This window comes from Caretta caretta, chromosome 24 (genome assembly GCF_965140235.1).
Source record: "Caretta caretta isolate rCarCar2 chromosome 24, rCarCar1.hap1, whole genome shotgun sequence".
Classification (NCBI taxonomy): domain Eukaryota; kingdom Metazoa; phylum Chordata; order Testudines; family Cheloniidae; genus Caretta; species Caretta caretta.
In genome coordinates, this window is record NC_134229.1 from 2,218,992 (window position 1) to 2,236,840 (window position 17,849).

Genomic DNA, 17,849 nt, shown 5'->3' on the forward strand with positions numbered 1-17,849 from the left:
GAACCTTGTGAGGAGAAGTTGGAGGGCCTGTGTTCACAATTGTCTACCCAATCTCTGAACGATCATCATTATAGAATTAATACTGAGCTTTCCAATGGGCACAATACCGATAAGTTATAAAACAAAACTATTCAGAGAGGGAGAGAGAGAGATGATGTGCAGGGGAATGGATAGGTAGGGAGATTGTGCATGTGGGGATGGACAGATACATAGTTTAGGGTAAACTGAATAACATAAGTTTCTTTAACCCTGTCCTGTCTCATTGACCCAGGATATGGTTCGTGAGGTCCTGGGTTCTTATTAGTGAGAACTAAAACTCACCTTGTGACCAATTACACAGTTTCCAATGGCTTCAGAGGTTTTTCCCTGGTAAGAAATGTATGTTGTAGCCTCAGCAGGGATCACAAAGTGAGCAAGGAAACCAACTTTCCATTTCTTTTCTGATGCATTAGCCCATCCCTTCACCGAGGAGGGAATAATTTTCATTACAACTCATATATTTTTATATGTTCAAAATACTACCAAAATATCAAAAAGTTATTAGAGCTGGTTGGAAGACTTTGGAAGCATTTTCCATTGGAAAATTCTGTTTTGACAAACCCCTGGTTGGGACCAAAAAAATAAAAGAAGAAGAATCTCCAAATTTTTCCTGGGATGGAAAATCCATTTTCTGACTAGCTCTACTAATTATATCTCACATCCCCTCTATTATGCTAGTAACTATTTTCATTCCTGTTTTACTGATGAGGAAACAGAGTCACAGAAGATGGAAATGCCTTAATGTTTTGCTGGTAAGTTGAGTTCTCTCTCTCTCTCTCTCGGGACATAGGTTTTGTTTAAAGATAATATAGCTCTATCCTAAAATATGGGAAAGGTGATATGTCCTCTTCCTCTGGAAAACAGAATCATAGGAATCTCCATACTTGAGCAGACTCGTGGTCCATGTAGTCCAGGATCCTGTCTCTAACAGGGGTCAATGCCAGCTTCTTCCGGGGAACGTGTAAGGAACCCTGCAGAAGGCAGTTATAGGATAATTTGCTCATTGGGGAAGCTTCTGCCAACCCCCCAATAGTTAAACCATACATCAATTACTGGATGGGGCCCTGATGCAGGAGGGTTTCTATCCCCTCCAAACCTGGCCAAGTGGAGTAACTCCATATCAGTTTACAGTTTCTCTGGGGTGCTGCACATACCTTCTGTCCCGTTTGTCACAGTCATGTAGCAACTGAGCACTCTCCTTTGACAAACACCCCGCACTAAGAGGTACAAAATTAAGTAGGCCCTGAAAACGTAAGGCACCCAAATTGGGTGACAAGAAAATCACCAAGAATGGCACCAAAAAGAAAAACCAGAAAGTCAGTATTGTGAAGCACCATGATTTTTAATGTGAATGAAAAGAGGGGTATACAGTGGCAGAATGAAATAATGCAAAGGACAGAAAATCTATTTTTAGGGCTTCAAAGGGGGCTGCAACCAATCACTTGCTCCAAGGAGATGCAACTCGAACAAGATGTTCTTCTTTCTTTGGTGCAGCTATGAAATTTGCCTATCAAGTGTTGTTTTTTTTCAGGCAATTTAAGTTAGCAGTTTCACCCGAGAGAGAAACAAAGGAGACAAAGCACAACATAAGCAGAGGATTAAATGACCTCTGCATTGTACATCTTGTGTAGCAAACTCAGAAGCCAGCAACAAATGGTCTCTCTATTCATGGAATGGCTGGAACCTAAAGTGCTGAATTTCTCGTTGACACTAAGGCCCCATTACACCTCTCTGGAATGGAAAGTGGCTTTAAACTGAATGTAAATGGAATTTGTGCCCACTTTAAGGCTCCAACTTCCTTTACTCTGCTAGAATAGTGTAAAGAACCCGCAGTGGAACTGAGAATTAGAAGCAGCAGATAGTTGGGGAGACCTTAGAGGAAAGCATAAAGAATAACATGAAAGATGTGTCTGTGCCTCCTTTTCAGAGGTTCTGAGCACTCACAGCTCCCACTGACTTCAGCAGGAGTTGTGGGTGCAGAGCCCTTCTGAAAGCCATGCCCATAAGTTCTACTGTGAATCTGTACCCTGCTTTTCATTCCCTGGCTCTTCCTTCTGGATTTAACATGGCCCACACAGGTCACGGTTTCCACGGCCCACTCCGAAAGCCCCCGAATCAGACGTGCCCGCATAGCCACTTGCAACAACAGGAGCTCCTACGGATTCCACTACGCTTTCCTGAGGGAAAGTGGTGAGGATAGGTCCTGGGAAGGTCACAACAACTGGTGGTGGGTAGATTACCACTCTCGAGTCAGGGCACTGAGTAACACATGGTTGGTTGCAGCTGTCAGCGCATGGCCTGGGGCGTGCCACGCCGCACGCTGAGCCCCCAGCAGTGCACACATTTCTGGAACAAGACATCTTTCTGAGATGGAGGTAGCCCTGAAACACACACTAAGGAGTACAGTAAACATAAGTCACCAGTGCAAGTGGAATACAGGATGAAAGTTCAGATACTATAGTAACAGAGGTTAGCTAGCTAGAATGCTGGAATTTGCACAGGAACCTGAGATAGGTTCCGTTGGAATCAGTGCCTAAATTCCTCTAAACTCATAAAGAAATCGTACCCCTCTAGCCTATGTGGAAAACATCAATAACGTTACACTTCACTGGCGATAAATAGAAAACGATCTCTGCAATTTCATGGAAACTTATGGCCAGATTGGAAATTGGTGTAAAATGACAGAGCTTCATTGAAAACAGCTGTGGTGTATTTTTAAAAGTGCATAAAGCAATGCTCTCCAGTAGCAAAAGATTTTCAGAGCCACTGAAGAGATGTGGATGTTTACTTCCCCTAAAAATTAATAGGAATTATGGGCATTCAAATCTCATTCCAAATCCCAACCTTCCCACCTAAAGCCTCAATTCACCAATACCTGCAACTGAAAACTGAATAACTAAAAAAGGATTTGTTTATATTAACAAACCCCCTGAGGTTGCTACGAATATTTATGCAGGACTCAGCCATAAGTTAAAAATATCAGTAAATCACATTTTAATCGTTATAAAGAGATGAAGTCGAATCAGACTTACCCAGGTCCCAGAGAAGAATAAATGAAGAGAAGTGGTTAGAAAAACCCCAAGTTGTGAAAGCTTTTATATTCATTCTCAGGCTGCCTGAAATCTATGAGACACCCTTGGTGCATGAGGGCTTAATTAGTTACCAATCAAAATTTCTGGACTGCATAACTCCTCTACATTATATAACTGTTTTACTCACTGCTTGTGATTATTAGTGTATTCTCCATGGCACATAGCATGACATGCACATAACTTGTTCCTTTCCTTGTAAAACTTCATGGGTGCAATTCATGTGATGTATCATTCCACTGACCTCAAGTCTAGAGAGATTCATTCCTGCTGTATCTCCATATGTTTAGATCTTTTTATTTGTTTTGAAAGATTAGCAATAGGAAGGTGGCTTAGAGGCATATGATTAGAACAATCAGCATGTTTAGAAAAATCACAAAGAGGACTCCAGTTTGGTCCTTTAACTCTTCTCTGGTAGTGGTTGAGGGTATGGCGGAGTTTACACTTGCAATTCCTAGCAAACTGGAATATCTTTTTTCCACCTGCTCAGCACCACCATCCCCAACCAGGGGGGCTGGAACAATTTTTATAGTGGAGGTGCTGAGAGCCATTGAACCCAAAGTAAAATAGCCCCAGATTCTGAGGCTATAACTCATGACCTGAGTAGGGAAACAACATGACCTTGAGATGTATTTGGAAAATGACTCAGTTGTTTTCTACTAGGACATTGAATCCCAGTTTCACACTGTTAATACTGTAATAATACGACGTCACTGAGTGGGGTGTGAAGTGTGTTGAAATCCTAAGTTTATAGGAAGCCTCAGAACATCCCCCATGACTGCTATTATCTTTGTTTTATATGCAGATAAACAGAAAAATATTGAGGTCAAGGTCACACAGGCAGTAAGTGGCAGAGACCAATAGAATGAAGATATCTTGACTCCTTGTACTACGTGCTAACCACTAGTCCTGACTCCATTAGGCTGCATTACAAGACAGTAGTAATAACATGTTTTGTTAAATAACCCTTCGTGTTCTTGTTTGAAAACCAGGCATTAACATGAGAGTAACAGAGATTCATTCAGCTTTGTATGTGACATTCAGGATGAATTATCTTCTGATGCAGTCTTCACAATGACAGACTCTGTAATTTTGCAACCTACTTTAGTCTTGGCTTCTTCATACCAGGATCACAATTCTCCAAATACGCAATGCTCAAATTTCAAGCTTATTTCTGGCTGGTGCAAGATTGTAAATCTCAGTACAGAATTCAACCAGAATGAAAAACTTTGATACAAATTGCTTAACGTTGCTCAAGTGCAAATTCCTCCCACTGCCAGAATCTTAAAAGTTGGGAAATCTGGAGTAAATGGGAAAACCTCTCCTGTCCTCTGCTACACACCGTTGGAATTATTCATTGTCAGTTGGATGCTGTGATTATAGCTGGGTGAATAAAGGAGCTTTCAGTTCACTGGCAACTCTGAAAAATGTGGGGGGGAGAGGGAATTTTTTTAGAGTCTCAGTGAAAGTAAATTTTTTTCAAAAATGTTCAGGAAATTGAAAAGTGGAAATTTTTTTGAGTTGGGTTGAAAGAAAATGTCACTTTGTCAAATTGTCATTTATAGGGTCAAGTCATAGTCCATAGGCCAGGGAAAGGGTGAAAATGAATGTTGCCCCGTAGGTAGGATACTCACCTGGAATGGATACCCAAGTACAAGTCCCTGCACCAATGACTAATTACTTTATACCAAGTAGACAACTTCAGCAGAAGAGGATGAGAAAGCTCCATACTAGATTGTCCCATAGCCCTGTAATTCTCCAAGGAGTAAAGTTGCTCTTTATATTAAGACATACTTATGAAGGTGGTCACTGTGGTTTCTAATGTTTGGTTTGAAATGGACTACTTTATAATGCCAAAAGCAATTGCGTAAAGGTTTAGTTTGATGTTTTTCCACAGCCTATCTTTGGATTTACAAAGGAGAAATAGAGAAATAAGGTGGGTGAGGTCATATCTTTTATTGGACCAACTTCTGGTGGGGAGAGAGACAAGCTTTTGAGCCACACACAGCTCTTCTGCAGGGCTGGGAAAGGTCCTCCCGGAGTCATAGCTAAATACAAGGTGGAGCAGATATTCTAAGGGACCATTCAAGGTAGAAAGAAAAGGAGTACTTGTGGCACCTTAGAGACTAACAAAGTTTATGCTCAAATAAATTGGTTAGTCTCTAAGGTGCCACAAGTACTCCTTTCCTTTTTACGAGTACAGACTAACACGGCTGCTACTCTGAAACCTGTCATCACTCAAGGTAGAGTGGCCCATTAACACCGCTGCAGTCATAGGACAAAAAAGGGAGTTAGGGGTTTAGAGTGCTATAATAAGTCATAAATCCAGTGTCTGTTCAGTTCATGATTTTAAGTGTCTAGCAGAGTTATGAATTTAAGGTCCCAGGCTTGTCTTTTGAAAGTGTCGTGCAGGTTTCCTTTGAGGATGAGGGCTGAGAGGTCAGACAGAGACTGATCGCTTTATGAAAAGCGTTCACCCGCAGGTGATAGGATGTTTTTGTCTTTTATCGTTTTCCTGTGTGAGTTCATTTGAGAGCATATTGATTGTCTGGTTTTACCCACATCATTGTTGGGATATTTAGTGCACTGGATGTGGTATACCACATATTGTGACAGGCATGTGTAAAGCATTGCTTAGTTAAAATCCAAAATATGACTTCTTGATGTCTCACTAGAAAGAGTTCAGAATCAGGAAGGAACTTTTGGTTACTGATATTAAAGAACACAAAGAAGAATATAATCGGTGAAATTAAATGTTACCGTTTCTTCTTCTCATTGCTGGCTAGAGCCATGTGAATAATGGATTGGGTGGTTTTTTTTTTTGGTTTGCTGACAATCCTGGGAAAAGAAGAAAAAATTATCTCATGTTGATCTGAAAACACAATTTTTCAAAATTTGTAGTTAATTGAAAAGTCACCACGAAATTTGTTTTAGGCTGAATTAAACATTTTGTTTAGCCTGGAACAAAATGTTTCATTTCAATTAAATAAAATAAAATTTCTGAATGAAAAGTCCTTTTGAATTGAAAAATCAAAACATTTCATATGAAAAATGTTGACATGAAATGTTTCAGCTTTTTCAGTGTCTTTTTATAGCCCCCCCCCAACTGAAATTATTTGGTGAAATCAGCATGAGTTTTGGTCAGCCTGAATCTACATTTTCACTGGAGGAAAATAATTTTTTTTTATCAAAATGTTTTGCCCAGCTCCAGCGCTGGGAACCCTCGGAGGGGAGAGTAAGTCCACGGGTCTGAGAAAAAAGAAAAGGAGTACTTATGGCACCACTTCTGGATTCTGCAGCTTTGTTGTTGTTTCAGCAAATCTCTTCTCATTAGTCCTGTAACTCTAGAAGAGGGGAAAGGCTGTCCATGTGGGTTCACCTAAGTCTGTGGTCCCATACAGTGACATCAGTTTTACATACCCCAGTTCAGGATGTTTAGGAAGGGAACCCTTTTACTTCCGTTCTCAGTTTCTCTGCTGCTTCCATCAATATCCAGTAGATGGCATCAGCGAATAATAAATTGCTTTGATCCTTTTCTCCTCGGAGGCTTTTGGTTTTGCAAAAAGAACAGGAGTACTTGTGGCACCTTAGAGACTAACTTAGAGCATAAGCTAATAAATTGGTTAGTCTCTACTGTGGCACAAGTACTCCTGTTCTTTTTGCGGATACAGACTAACACAGCTGCTACTCTGAAACCTGTCTTTTTGTTTTGCCTCCTTCAGGCCTTGGAATAGGACATGAGACATTACACTGGAGGAACAAGACTGCTTATTCACCACCAGAGAAACATTTCTCTGATTCCAAAGGCAGACGATTGTAGACTTTCTAATTCAGGAGGAAGGCTAAATGGTAACAGGCAGTTTGCCCTACCTGATCTCCCATTTTCTGCATGCGGCAAATTATTCCTTAAACAGTATTTGACTTATAGTGTCAGCCCCCTACCCCTCGCCCTGGTAACTAATTTATTGTAGCCAGACAGCAAGATGGGAATTCTATGCAATGCAAACCATGAGAGGTTCTTGTCTAAGGCTTTCATGATAGTGTGAAGACTTTGTTCAGCATTGGAGCTTGGGTGATGTGGATGTCAGCCTCAGTTTATCTGAGATCCTTTGGTCAAGGTGCCTCACACTTTGAACCATGTATGTTTGTCTCCTGAGACAAACATACATGTCTGGAGAAAATGATGCCTGGAAACCTAGTTGTTATGGAGAGGACGGTTGCTTCCGAGAGAGAATGATAGTAATATTACCAGTACATATTGGAGGGAAACAAGGAGGGTGAGGGAATATCTTTTATTGGACCAACTTCTGCTGGTGAAAGAGACAAGCTTTTGCGCTCCACAGAACTCTCCTTCGGGTCTGGGAAAGGTACCAAGAGTGTCTCTGGAGTGCAAGATATTACCTCACCACATCCGAGGAAGTGAGCTGTAGCTCACGAAAGCTTAGGCTCAAATACATTTGTTAGTCTCTAAGGTGCCACAAGTCCTCCTTTCCTCACCCACCTTCTTTCCCTCATGTTTGGGGGCCAACACAGCTACAACAACACCACAAAGACTATCACAAAGACTTGAATATCTAACACCACAAAGACTTGAATATCTATTCAAGGCACATTTGACTTATTTCACCCTTCTTCTCACTCTTTGTCTGTCTTTTTCAGACACCAAGAAACCTCCCAGTTTCTTTTGCCCCTCCCCTCCCCGTGAGACACTTCTCATCTAAAAAAGCCTTCACTGTTGACCTTTCCTGGTTAGTGACAAAGGCTCTTCCAAATGGTTCAACATTGTACCCATGCATCCTAAACTGCAAACAGGAGAAAAGTTACGCTTCCATTGTTATACACAAGAGCTGATCTGCCTAGTTTCATGGAACTAGTTAAAACCGGACCCTCCGCTAGTGTAAATCAGCGCAGCGCCATTGAATCTGGCCAATAATGTTTGAAAAGGATTTTTTATATATAAAAAAGAGAAACATATAGCTACTGTTTAATGAAAGTCTAATAGACTCAAATTCTCAGGCTATCATAGAATATTAGGGCTGGAAGGGACCTCAGGAGGTCATCTAGTCCAATTCCCTGCTAAAGCAGGACCAACACCAACTAAATCATCCCAGCCAAGGCTTTGTAAAGCCAGGCCTTAAAAACCTCTAAGGATGGAGATTCTACCACCTCCCTAGGTAACCCATTCAATCATGACCTTACTAGAGGATAGACATGAGAGACCTCAACATGCACTTTTAAAAGTGACTATTCAGGACGAGGGTGTCTAATTCCATTAACAAACTATTAATATTCTAATAATACATTTTGGGTGTATAAAATGCTAATGAGTGTTGGTGAAGTGCGGTGAAATCCATAGTTCTGAAGAAGCATGACCGTTGTTTCCCTTGTTTTGTATGCAGATAAACAAGGCATGTTGAGGTGGAGAATGAGTAGCATAGAATAGAATCCAGGACTTTTGACTCCTTATGCAATGGACTAACCACTGGCCCCAAGCTCTATTTAGCTGCCTTAAATACCAGAATTAAACTCACTCAGGGTGCAGTTTTTGTGTTTGGTTGTTTTTTTGTGAGCCTTTGAATTAGTCATCGTTGATCTAAGCCTAAATAATGACCAATGTTGTTGTCTACTTTACCTTTGCCTTCTTTATACATGAGGATAGTAATTCTCCAAAGAAAGACAAATGTGTAAATTTTCTACTTGGGGGTGGTTGGTGTAGAATCCTAAATCTCAGTCTATCATTCAAATAGCAAAATCTTTGATAAGACACTTGAGGTTGCTCAAGTGCTAATTCCCATTGCAGATCTGAAATGGAAGGAAATTTGGAGCTATGGGGGAAGCCAACTGCATGCCATGCTCCACGCACCTGAAATTATTCATTGTCAGTGGGATACTGTGACCCTCCATGGAGAAGTGTTTTCACCACGAGGGCAGGCTAGTGAGGAGTGGACTCTGTTGCAGGAGGTAAGAACAGTGGGCTCAGAGCTACCAGGGCATTAGTTCTCCATGAGTGCTGTGATCTGAAGATGAAATTGCCATTGGTAGATTGTGCAAGGCTTTATTCCTCAGGAGGCCAGGCTGTAAATGTGCTAGTCACCCTGGTATCTCGAAGGAGAGTGAGAAGCTGGTGCGTACCCTGGGCAATCCAAGCACAATGGTGTGTGCCGTACCCTCCAGCAGCGGTAGACTGAGACGGACTTATTTCACTTTGTTTGGCAGGGATATAAACTTTCCTGCCTCAGGGCATTAACCAGTAGTGGAGATTAGGGTTGAGTAATTAATGGAAATGAGTCAGAACCTTCTCCTAAGGGCGGGTTATCTCATGACTGCCTTCTGCAGGGTTTCCTGTGCCTTCCTCTGAAGCAGCTGTTCTTGGCCACCGTCAGAGGCATGACACTGGCTTAGATGAGTCATTGACAGGATCAAAATGGAAAGTCTTGTGTTTCTGTTTTTCAAAGAATGTGGCCATGTTACGGGTCCCATATTAGAGGGCAAAGGTATATTTTCTTTAAACCAAATCTATGGCCGGAGAGCTATAACTCATCACACCAGCAAGAGATGAGGGGGTTTTCATGGAGGGGCAACAGAGTCTGAGGAAACCTTTAAAAAGGCTGGCAGTGTGGAAGGTGTGAGTTTTAATCTCAGTTCTGCCAGTGCCTCACTGTGTGAATGTGAGAAAATCACTTCCTGCCTCGGTGTCTCAGGACCGTGAATGTGAACAGAAGCAGTTACTTGTGTCACAGAGGAGTTGTGAGGAGGAATGAGTCAAGGTTTATGCTGCAATTTGAACATCTAAATAAGAATGTGTTCTAGGTATACTTAAAAATCTTCCTTTACCTCCTATGGACAGTACAAAGCACAGCATTAGATCAGGCTAGAACAATGAACTTGCTAGGCTTGCTATAAAATCTTTGAGCCTTACTGGGGAATATCTTTAAGTGTGGGAAATTGGGTGTCGGTCACAGGTGTGTTATAGCTCACACTCACCCTTGAATGTCCAGTAAGAAAAGAAGCATCTCCTGCTCTGGTTATAAAGAGAATGGAGTTATTTAGTTCTCTCAAAGCTGAATGTTTATCAACTCTCTGTTTTTCTTTTCATAACAGGTGTGAGATGCACCACTGAAAAAGCCCCCATAATCATCAATGATGAGGTTGGTTGCCAGGAGAGCTGGTAGCAGGTGGTTAGCTCAGTATCTCTTACTCTTCCTCCCAGTTCTCCCAACCTTCCCCCTACTCGCTGCCCGGAGCACCAACCCCGCAGTCACATACCCTCCCGTCTGTCCCACTGCCCACAGATCTCTCTGTCTTGGCTCCTTGAAACAGCCCCTGCTTGGCATCCTTGCCCTCCGGAGCTCCTGTCCCTGATGCACCAACTCTGCTCCCTTTCACTGACTCTTGTAAATTGCCTAAGGAATTTTTATGAAAACACAAGCGAGGCCACAGTTTAATGGAAAATAACCCCCCTGAAGGCTATAATCAAGACCTGATTCAGAGAGCCATATGAGTGGTGTGTTTGCAACATCCTCCATGAATTATCTTTTCAGTTCATAAACACATCTGGATAAAGAATGAGAAGAGCATTAATTTAATTTAGATTTATTGGAATCCAAAAATCTCTATTTATTATTTGTATTATTATAGCATATCCGAGCCCTTTTCCTGAACCCCATGGCATTAAGGGCTGTACAAGTACAGAACAAGAAGATGGTCTCTGCCCCATGGGGTTTACAATTTAAGTATAGGAGAGGGACAACAGATGGGTACAGAGGTGGGAGTACAAGGAAACAAGGAGACAATACTGGTTGGTGTTCTCTACATGCCAGCAGACTAACCACACAGCTAAAATATTTTAGTCCCATTTACCATTGCCCTGGATCTTGAAAAAAACATACGCCAATGCTAAGTGAGGGCAAAGAGACTGTAGAGGATCTGATCTGACAGACTCTTATATTCACTTAAGAATCCAGAGAGTGACTTCTGCTTTGTCTGATCTCTTGGGGCACTAGAGGGCCTGGCAGGACTCGGAAAGAAGAATAAAACAAAAAGTTCTTATGGAGGCGTGTCAGTATTTAAGTTTCAGAACAAAATTCCCAAGTCACTTGAGGGGCGAGGGCAAAGTTTCCTTTCATTAATAGTGGGATGGCTTTGAGGTGCTTAACTTGAATCAGGTGATTGGTCTTCCTGAAATCAAAGGGCAACTTATATATGTTTCACCTTAACCATGCATAAGTCTCTTTTGAGAATGGACTTTACTGAATCATCGATAAGAAGAGCAAACATTGAGTATAGAGCACATGCACTATGTTATTAACCAGATCTCTTCAGCTCTAAGCTTAATGTATATTATCACACTCTTATCTGAAGACTTGACAAAACCTAGTTCTGAAACTGCCCAAGAATGGACCGCTCAAAAGACTTTCAAAAGCAGGGGAAATGTTACCATTTTGGACTTATTAAACTGCTCCTGCAGACGTAACCTTGGTAGCTGATGTAAGTTCATATTCTCAATTCATACCCAAAATAATAGAGAAGCATTGTGCTTTGGTGGAAGTAGAGGATTCACTCACCTCTGCCCTGAGTAAAGCAGCTGCAGCATAGCTAGGAAAGCCAAGCATTCTTCTCAAAAATGTATCTTGCCCTGCCTTTAATGTTCTAAGTTTATTCCACCCTCAAGTAGCCACAGCCTATAATATTTGAGTACAAAATTTACCCTAAGCACTCAATGTCCAAAACTTACTACAATTGTAACTTTCCTAATGGAAACTGGAAGAATTCTGGAAGAGCACGACAGGAAAAGTCCATTGGAACAGACCATATTAGAGGATGGATGGTTAGGTTATCACTATAAAGAGCAAAAGAATCTCTCTCCCATGAGTGTTTAAGGAAAAGAACATTCGCTTTACTACAGCCTAGTGCTACCACCTTCCAGTATCAAACCATATGGTTTTTGATTGGAGCAAAGTTGAAATTCCTTCCAAAGGGTCCTTGATGATCCAACTTTTTCTTATCTAACAATTTTTATAATTCCTTCTAAAAATAACTAATTTCCTAATGGAATCTAATGGCCCTCTATTTCTAAAAGCCCTTACCACGCTCCTGAAACAGCTTCTTACAACCGAAACAATTCATATCTTACCAGACTCTCTTATCTTTCACAGGATGAAGCTATACCTTCTCACTAGCTAAATTATCCTGTAACTTTTCACCAATGTCAGTAAATACTATACGGACCTGTAATGCATCCATATAATTCTGTAGTCTGTTCTTCTAAACTATCAGGTCATTAGAAGTAAGTTTCTGTTTAATTTTAAGATTAACTAAGAGGTTCCATTTAATTCATCTTAAATTGACAACTTCAGATTCAGGGTTGGAAGACTCTGCCTGAGATTGTATCCCCTGGATAGGAGATAAACATACACCCGAAGGGGAAAATTAGTAAAAACAGGACTACCTTAAAATTAGTACTGTTCAGTACTCTTAGGCAGCTCCCGCTGTTCGAGGTCAATGTGAAATGGTGTTCCATATCATCACATTCTCCACCAATCAACAGCTCCAACCCAATCTATTTAAAATTACAGAATGCATGCAACACAAGGTTTTTCTTGCCTTTTCCATAGATTATCTAAGGGAAAATGAAATGAAAAGCTCTTTGTCTTACAATAGATAGCTTCCCCAGAGGGCGGTGCTGTAGCATGAGAATATGGTGATGTACAGAGTGCTGTGTAGGAACGTCCAGAACTCTGCTTTCAATAGGCACATGTGACTAGGAAGCCTCTGTGTTGCAATGTTTTCTTTTTTGATGCTTGAACACTGAATACCTTTTCCTGAGTTTGTGGAAAGATTAAACATTTCCCTGTCCCCAGGACCCAGTCAAGCATTAAAGTCTCTCCAAAGCACAAAGTCAGCTAATGGGTCCTTTTCCATACATGAGTTGATATTACTTAGAGAGGAGAGCCTGATGGGGGTTAATAAATATTCTGGGCTAATGAAACCAATTTATCTGGGAAGCTAAAAGCTTGGTGTTGACTTGAGGGGAGTAACATTGAATTGAATGGGAACATAAAGGGCCAGCTCTTAGCATGCTTAGCACCCTCTTCTCAAAGGCTAGGGGCTTAAATCTCTCATCCTTAGCCAGCAAAGTTTCTTGAAGGAAAACAAAATAAAATGGAGATAAATCATTCCTATATTCCATATCCTGAGACTTGCTTTTGCGGCAAGCAATGGTCCACCAGAGAACCTTGATCAAAATTGATCAGGTCCAAGTAGTCATTTTTCATCCTTCTGCATTGAAAGACTGTCTTGGTAAACAGTTCCACAGACTTCCTAATAAGTCCTATTTCCCCAACATTATAACGCTGTATCCTATGGTTAGCTCAAGGGTCTTGGGCAATCGGATCTAAAATGAGGCCATTTGCTTTCATCATACGAATAACAGATAGGCTGACAGGATTTGCTTGAATACCCTGGCCATTCATCTTATTCCCCGGGGAGAGCAGATACTCCCTACAATTAGAGAAATTTAGATTGTTTCCCTTTAAGTTTTTCTATCAGGAAAGCATTCTTACCCTAGATTTCCTTAACAACCCCACCAGTCATTAAATTCCACCTCCATTAACTCTTGCAGTTCTACCTTAGGAAGCCTTTGGAATTTGATTTGCAGGTAGAGACGAATGCACCACTCACTTCGATAACACATGTAATTGCAGGGCCCCAGTCAGGACTGTGATTCCCCTTTTGCCCTAGAAGCATTATTAAAAACCAGGACCAGACCCCTAAAATGTGTCCGATTTCTTACACGTAAACCTGAAGCCCTTTCAATTAAAAAATGGTGAGAGGTGAGAGTACCTTGTGGGGAGAACACCAGGCTGGTCTCTAACCTCAGGGTATGGGAGGGAATTGGAGGAACCAGTTAAGTTCTCACATTGCCCATGTGGAACACACAACCAAGTTCCTTTTGTCAGGCATTAAACCGTGACTGACAAGGTCAATGAGACGGGATACCGAACACCCGACTGGCATTAGCTGGCACTAGCAGGGGAATTGCAGGGTAATACCTCTTCTGATTTACAGCCTCTTGCCAGACCTGATTCTCTTTTCACTATGGGCTTGTAAGTAGTGCCCAGGCACTGGGTCCCTCTGCAGGAGTGAATTGTTACCCACAAGGCCAGATTCATGAAGGATTTAGGCAACCAACTCACAGGAATGGAGCTGAACGGAAACCAGAGAATTGATATCATGTTGCAGAATCCCTTTAATGCTAATATGATAGGATTACATAGGAACAGACAGAATGCAGAGTAGAAAATACATTGCCAGGTTTTCCAGGATTACAACAAATGAACTGCTCCCAGATGATGCATTTCCCATCAGATGTTCTTCTTTCTTTGGTGCTGCTGTAGAGTTTGACAATCAAATCCTGTTTGCAGCCATTTTCAGTTAATTGCGTTATCCCAGCCCCAGTCTAATTAGACAAAGCACAATATCAGGAGAGGACTAAGTTCTTTCTCTGTTGTACATCTTCTGTAGCAGTGTTGAAACTGGAAACAAATGGTACATATTTACGGAAAGGCTAGAAAACATAGGCCCTAATTCTCATTGACACTTACGTCCCAGGACGTTGGTTTGTAAAGAGCCTTCGAGTGAGTGTAAATATCATTTGTATGAACTCACAGGCCCCTGCTGCATTGACACTGTCAGAGTGGCCGAAAGGGGCCATGATGGAGCTGAGATTCGGGCCGTCAGATAGCTAGAGTAAAGGAGAGAATATGGCAGTATTAGAGGAAACTGTCCTAAAGTGTCCAATGGCAAATAGAAATCTGGTGCAGGTTTCCTGCAGTGCTGAGAACTCACAGCTCCCTTGGGAGTTGTGGGCACTCAGCATTTCCCAATGCCGTTGTCCATGAGCTCAGCCGTGAATCGGTATCTTGCTTTTCGTTTGTTGGTTGTTCCTTGTTCCATGGCTATTCCTCCTCAGCGAAACATGGATACAGGTTTGTGGGGCCGCAGGGATAGGGGTGGGGGTAGCAGCAGGGGTAGGGGTAGGGGTAGCAGCACTTGAATGGCTTTTTCCAGGAGCATGGCGGCCAGTGTCCATAATCGCCTCCGTAACCGCTTGAGTCCCCATAACCCCACGGTTTACAGAACCAAGGTTTACAAATCTTTTGGTGCGGTTTACAGCACCAAGGTTTACAAATCTTTTTTTGGTGGTGGAACAACATCTCCATGCGTTGGAAGTAAACCTGAAACACACAGAAAGGAAAAGAGTCACCATAATGCCTTAGAGCCAGTGGAATAAACGGGTCAAAGCTCAGTTCCTATTGAAATGGGGGCCACGTGGAAAGAGAGAGCTCGTGGTACTTTGGCTTCTAAAGCTTGCGAGTCTGCAATACTTGACCATGTATGTATGAAAAATATTCTTTGTCAGTACAAAATGCTAAGGACCAGAGCCCGAGCCAGCGGAAATCGCCACTGTTCAACGCAGATGAATGGTGCTAAGCTAACTTACACCAGCTGGGGATCTGCACCTATCGTTGCTAGCAGAGCACATAAGAACAGAGAAATTGCCGTACTGGTTCAGAGCAGAGATCCATCTAATGTAGCAATCTGCCTGAGCTGCTGTTGAGTACGACCTGCTGCAGAATACATTGGAAGAACACAGACTTGGTCTACTGAGTAATTAACTCAAGGTGGGGGTTGTTTCTAACACCACAAAGTTAAAAGTGGTTTATGAGCTTTTTCAAAGCTGCCTAAGGGATTTGAATGCCTATTTCTTAGTGAAAATAAACAGAATTTGTGTCCCAAATGCCTATGTACCTCCGCAAAAAATTGCCACCTTCACTTGTATACCATGAATCCACCAATGCCTGCAACTTAATAATCACATTTTTTAGTGAAACACCGCAAACATAGACAATAATCGGAGTCTATGTGCAAGATTAAGCCCACAGTTTAAATGATCACTAACGCGACATCTGGATAGCTATGGAGAGGTTCAGTTAAATCGCACTTACCCAGCTCACTGAGGAGGAGACGTCAAGAGAAGCGGTTAAAGAACCCTGAGTCGCGAGCTCTTTTATACTGGTTCTTAGATGGCCTGGAGAATCTGAGACACCCTTTTTGCTTGAGGTCTTAATTAGAAAAAATATTTTGCTGCAGACGTCACTCCTTCAATATTTATAATTGGTTTCTTCAGTCTTCAGGATTATTGAGTTATGTACCTCACGTGGATTACACGCATCTTGAAAGTTTTATGGAACCAATTTGTTCCTGATATCAATCTGGTGAACCCATCAGAGTCACTGCAGGAATGACCTGGCTATTAAGAACGGTATCTGTTGCACAATCTGTTATCATGCAGAGGATTCCAGTTTGGTCTGATAAAAGCTACACTGATATGTGTTGGTATGTAGTGGGGGCCCAGGGCAGTCTTCCTGATGGAATTTCCTAGGAGGAACAGAGCATTTAGGCTGTATGGCTTGAAATTTCCGTAGGTCAGAAGGACAGTGTAAGGCCTCTGAACCACTTTAGTCACACATGCTTTCAAAAGAGATCTTAACAGGAACCTGAGGTTTGCACAGGCGTTTGTGCTGACTCTGCGCTTAGGGATGGGTTTCGCTTTATGTTGATTAGAAATTCAGTTCATAATCGAACTTCAGTTGTGGCACCAGTGCGGTGGGATCAGGGCGATCTCCATGGCAGAAGCTCACTGTGCTTCCTCTTGCAGGGCTGCTCTTGGTTTGAGGTGAGGGTTGGAGGTGGGTGAAAACAAGTTATGTTTGATAAAGCCTTTGAGATAAACCTTTTACGTTTCTGGCATCCGTAACACAATCTCCATCCAAGAACAGCCAACACAATTCTTGTCTTGCAAGATAAAGCAGCAGATAAAGCCTCAGGGAAAAGACAGGAAAGATGGAGATGTGTCTTTCTTGGCTAAGGCTATGGGCTTAGATTAGATTAATTGAAAATCTCATCAGCTTTAGGGCATGTTGCAAGACCTTGAGCTTGCAGCATGCTTGTCTACTATGACGAGAATGATTTTTCGAGCGTACCAGAGTCTCTATGGGATGTTTCCTGTAACCAGGCAAGGGTGAGAAGCCTTGTTGTGATTCAAAGGCTCTGAACACCTTCAAAGATTATGGGGCTATGCTGATCTTTGCTGGTCAGTCTCCTGCTCTGAGGAATTTGTATAATGAAAGGAAATGCAAAGCTTCAAATTCTGAAGGGAAAATCACAATCTGAATAGTGGACTGACAGGAATGATCTAGAATATTAATTCCTTGTAAAGTGACTCTGTTACTCAATACAAGGGTGTTTTCCTGCTACAAACTATTATTAGTATCATAATACAATATTTTAGACATCAAAAGCCTTAATGAGTGTTTGCGAAGAGGTTTGATATCCAGAGTGCCAAGGAAGTGGAACATCCATAATGAGTGATATCATCCCTGTTTTATACGTGGATAAACAAAGGCACATTGAGAATAAGGTTTTACAGGAAGTAAGCTGCAGAGACTGAAGTAGACACATTAGTCTTAACATGTGCCACATACTTCCCATTGATCCTGAACCCTGTCAGACCCTTCACTTTGTAGGATTCTAAACAAATCACTAACAAGAGAGTAATTCATAGAGAGACTCATTCATGGGTTCTTTTGTTTGTTTTGTTTTGACAAGTTTCTAAAGGAATCATCTCCTGGTTCCTCTGCACAGCAGTGACCGTACGTG